The 5,047-nt window shown below is 54.2% G+C and overlaps 1 protein-coding gene across 1 annotated transcript in view; it reads left to right on the top strand.

The window, feature by feature from the left end:
• Nucleotides 1-5,047, top strand: part of CROCC (ciliary rootlet coiled-coil, rootletin) — a 49,363-nt gene that overhangs the window by 2,747 nt on the left and 41,569 nt on the right. The window lies entirely within an intron of this gene.

The following is a 5,047-nucleotide window of genomic DNA, read 5'->3' as shown; positions in this document are numbered from 1 at the left end:
AGGTAGGAGGCCGCGGGCGCGCGCTCCGGCGGGCGGAGGCCGCGGGGCTGAGGCGGCGGCGCGCGCGGGCGGGAAGGCGGGCGCGCGCCAAGGGGCGGGCCGGAGTTGCCGTCCCCCGGCCCTGGGGAAACCGTGCGCCCTCGCCGCGTCCCCGCACCCCCGGCTCTGCGGGCGTCCTGCCTGCCCCCCCGCTCCAGACCTTGCCCCGACTCTCGCGGGCTGGGGGCCGGGCGCGGCGGGGGCCTGCCGGGCTCAGCGGCCTGAGGCCCCGATGTGGGCCCCCGTGCCGGGTCCCCTCGTCCCGCCGGCTGGGCCGCCGCGGGAGGCCCTTCCCCAGCGTCGCCACAAACAGCAGCTCCCGCGCTGCGGCTTCCTGTGGGCCCGACACCGTCCTTGCTGTCCTCGCGCGGGAAGGCATTTCGCCCCCGCTGCGACCCGACGGAGTGCAGAGTAGCCCCATTTTACCGATGAGGAAACTGAGGCCCAGAGCGGTCAATTGAGTGGCCCAAGATGGCACAGCCTGTGCAGGGATTTGGGCCCTCCTCGGGTTTCTCAACGTGGGGCCTACGGTTGGCATTTTGAATGGTCTCCGTCTTGATTTTTATGCAAACCCAAGAGGACTGTGGTCTGGGCCAATGTCTGCTCCCATGGTGGCCAGTCTCCCCAGCTCCCCCTGGGACTGGGACTTGTCTGGGGGATTGGGACACTGTGGGGCAGTGTCCATCAGGGTACCCTCTGTCTGTTTGCATCTGAGATTTCCTCTTTTCCTTAGATGGGCTCATAGCAGGTGCTTAATAAATAAAACAAGTCCTGTGTTAGGAGCAGACCGAGGCTAAGGCCAGGCTGAGCTCCTTAGTTAGGAGCAGGGTTCAGAAAAGACCTCAGGAGTCAGAACTCCTCGATCTTGAGGATTTGCCTGACTTAGCTCCTCCTCTCCCCAGGCTTTCTCTCAAGCCCTGGAGATGAGGGCCAGCCCTTGGACACTAGGCACCCCTCCCACTCAGGGGTCCCCTGTGGGGGATGCTGTCAGGTTTTTACCCTGAGCTCCTGGGGTGTTCCCTGGGGGTCCTTCTGGGGTCTGTGGGTGACATCATTTATGGCCAGGACTTGCCCAATGTGACGCCCACCAAAGCTCAGGGGAATTGTTTCTTTTTCTTTAATTTCTTTCATTTATTTCCTATATTATTCCTATATCATTCCTAGTCTCTTAGCATTCATTCATTCATTCATTCAACAGCTGTTCATGGAGCGCTGGCTGTGGAGACAGCATTGAACAAGGCCAACTTGGTCCCTGTCCTTGGAGGAGATAGAGAACATACATGTTAGAGAAAATAGTGTATGACTATGGGCAGGGACACCACTTTAGTTGGGAGGTCAGGATTAGCTCTCTCAGAAGGTGATACTTTTGAGTCAAGATCTGGTTGACAAGCAGGAATCAGCCATGCAAAAGAGGGAAGAGCAGGGTGCCTGGGTGGCTCAGTTGGTTAAGCGACTGCCTTCGGCTCAGGTCATGATCCTGGAGTCCCAGGATCGAGTCCCACGTCGGGCTCCCTGCTCAGCAGGGAGTCAGCTTCTCCCTCTGACCCTCTTCCCTCTCGTGCTCTCTATCTCTCATTCTCTCTCAAATAAATAAATAAAATCTTTAAAAAAAAAAAAGAGGGAAGAGCATTGCAGGCAGAGAAAGTGGCAGGTGCAAAGGTCCTGAGGTGGGAGCGTGCCTGATGTGTTTTGATGAGAATCAAGGCCAGCATGGCTAGGGTGGCATGAGCAAGGGGAGAGAGGGAAGGGGATGATGAGGTGGGAGAAGTGGACTGGGGCCAGATTGGGCAAGCCTTGTATGCTGTGGCCAGACTTTGAATTTCGTTATTTTATTTTGAGTGTGATAGGAAGAGTGTGTGTGTGTGTGTGTGTGTGTGTGTGTGTGTGGCGCGGGGGGGAGGGACATTGAGCAGAAGAGGGATGTGATCTCCATTGCATGAGAATAGACTGGAACTGAGGGACAAGAGTGGAAGCAGGTAGACCTATGAAGAACCATCTCAGCAATGCAGGCAAAAGATGGCAGCAGCTTATATAATACACATCCGAGACCCAGGGTGGTGCTTGGCACACAGTAAGCGCTACATAATGGTAGCCATTGCTGTTATTGTTCAAAACTTTGGAACCAGGCATGCCTGGGTCTCACATGTGGCTCCAGCTCTTCGTGCTGGGTAACTTTGAGCAAGTTATTTAACTTCTCTGGGCCTTAGTGTTGTCATCTGTAAAGTGGGTAGAACAGTACAGGCATCACAGGGCTATCAAGAAGGTTAAAACAGACAAGGTACAGATGCAAAGTTACGGACAGAGGGCCGGGCTCATGGTTGGTTCAGTGTTTTTGTTCTAATTTCTGGTCAGCAGTAGGAGAATAAAGGCATAAGTGGGTAAGAACACGGATGTGTTTGAAATGCATGAGTAATCTCTGAGGGATTTTTTGGCTGGTTCCTGCCGCTAGATCTGGCAAACTGCAGGCTTGGAGGGTGGGCAGAGGCCAAGCAGGCTGGGAGGGAACAAGTGCAAAGAGTGTCTCCTCTGTATTTATTCGCCAAACAATGGCTGAGGTACGCTACTGTGTACCAGGCACAAGGTTCTAGAATGGGTACTGGGAAGAGCCAATAATAGTAGTGGTAGTAATGATGACACTTAATAAGAGCCAACACTTATACACTCCTTAATAGCATGTAATCATTTGTTTTTAAGATTTTATTTATTTGACAGAGAGAGACACAGCGAGAGACGGAACACAAGCAGGGGGAGTGGGAGAGGGAGAAGCAGGCTTCCCGCTGAGCAGGGAGCCCGATGCGGGGCTCGATCCCAGGACCCTGGGATCATGACCTGAGCCGAAGGCAAACGCCCAATGACTGAGCCACCCAGGCGCCCCAAGGGAGTCCCATTTCTTTCTTTTTTTTTTTTTTTAAGATTTTATTTATTTATTTGAGAGAGAGAATGAGAGAGAGAGAGCACATCAGAGGGGATAGGGTCAGAGGGAGGAGCAGACTCCCTGCCGAGCAGGGAGCACGATGTGGGGGGAGTCCCATTTCTTAAGAAGAATTGGAAATATGTTTTGGGGAACACATAGCAGTCTCTGCCACACCACATCCAAGCACACAGCTAAGCAGAGATCACCTTATTGAATCCTCATGACAGAAACAGTCACCACCATTATCATCCCATTTTACAGATGAGGAAACTGAGGCTCAGAGAGCTGAAGTCACTGGCCCAGGTCACGCAGCTGGTAGGGAGGCATAGTCAAGACTGGAGTTGGATGCTGAAGCTATAACGTCCAGACGTTTTCTATGAGGAATTCAATCACTGTTTTGAGATTTGACTGCAGATGTGGCACACACAGGGTTTAGATGTGATTTCTTGGGATCTAGAGAACCCAGTTGGACTCTAGGGGGAGAACTCAGGGCAGAGCCAAGGGTTCTGGCATCCTGCTCCCTTCCCCTAATCCATTAGGGCACTGGCTGGGGGAAGGCACAGAATAGTTCAGTTCACCAAGCACATCTGGGGCCCCCTCGGTGCCAAGCTGGGCAAGCAGGGGTGGAGATCCTGGCCTAGGGGGTGTTTGTGACCTCCCCCCTGCTCAGGTTATGGGTGTGCAGCCTATAGAGGGGACTTCTGGAGGGTGTCTGGAGGTGGGAAAATGGGAGTCCCAGAGTTTTGTAGTGACAGCTCTCTGCCCCTGGCCGAGTTCACTTCTGCCGAAATTTGGCCTTGGTTGCCATGGCAACTTGGTGGCCCTTACCTTTTTGGCCTGGTGCCCTGTTTCCTGGTTTTCCATTTGCAGAACTGATTTCCTGGTTGAGGTGAGGGGTGCAGCCTGACTGATGTGCATTTACGTAGCACGTGCTGCATTCCTGGGTCTGACCTAGACAGAGTAGTAGAGTCTTACAGGGAAAATGCCTGGCCTCGCCTTGGAGCACTTATTGGGGGGCTGCCTGGCCCAACTAGAATGAGCTCTGGGTTTACCACTTCCCTGGGGCATGTCACTTTGAATGGGTGAGAACTCTAACCTCTCTAAGCCTTGGTTTTCTCATCTGGAAATGGGTTGTGGTGGGGATTTAATGAGATAATGCAAGTTCGCCTCCTCTGGGACATGGCACTTAGCGGGGCCACAGATAGCGGGACTGATGCTAATGGAAACAGGGACAGCAGCTGCGGTCTGCTCATCGCTCGCTCCGAGCCCGCTGGGGTTCAAACCCCTTTACACCTTTCAACCCACTGGATCCTCAGTGACTCTGTGTGGTAGAGGCTCTCAGTCCCATTTTAGAGATGAGGAACAGAGGCTCAGAGAGGTATCTTGTCCAAGGTCGTACTGCTGAGGAGTGAGGAGCGTTGGGACAGGGGAGATGAACAGTTCCATGGGCGCTGGGACTCCCACGTGACCGCAGATGATGCGGCTCAGTCCAGAGTTTCGGGCCTAACCGCTCCAGGCCGCCTCGTTGCTGCAGGGCAGGAACCATGGGAGGTGGTGGGTGGACCTCTGGCCCGGGGGTACAGGGACTGTCCATTTTGGATTGTCAACGGAGTGAAGTTGGTATTTATCGAATGCTCACTGTGAACCTGGCACTGAGTCACATGCTCTTTGTGCCCACGCGGTTTTTGGTGTAATCTCCCAGACAACTCCACGAGATGGGTGCCAGGTTATTATCCGCATTTTACAAGGGGGACAATGAGGTTCAGAGAGGCAAAGTTGCTTTCTCAGAGGCACACAGCCTGTGTGTGTGGTGGGGAGTGGGGCGAGGGGATTCCGATCGCTTGGTGTGGGCGATTCCACAGCCTGTGATCTTGGCCCTGAACCTGTTGTGGGAAAAAACGTCACCCCAGCACCCTGGGGGTACAGGCTTAGCAAATCACGTGACCCCCGTCTGGGTCAGCAAAGAAGGTCTAAGACTGGCCTTTGCCGCCTCCTGATACTGACCCCACCCCCTAGGCTTGGAGGGCTCTAGGACCTAGCAGCTGGGGAGGGTGGACAGTGTGTGTGTGTGTGTGTGTGTGTGTGTGTGTGTGT

The sequence above is a fragment of the Callorhinus ursinus genome, unplaced genomic scaffold, assembly GCF_003265705.2.
Source record: "Callorhinus ursinus isolate GAN/ISIS: 27379988/994484 unplaced genomic scaffold, GSC_fseal_2.0 scaffold18, whole genome shotgun sequence".
Taxonomy (NCBI): domain Eukaryota; kingdom Metazoa; phylum Chordata; class Mammalia; order Carnivora; family Otariidae; genus Callorhinus; species Callorhinus ursinus.
This window is presented reverse-complemented; position numbering and strand designations above follow the sequence as displayed.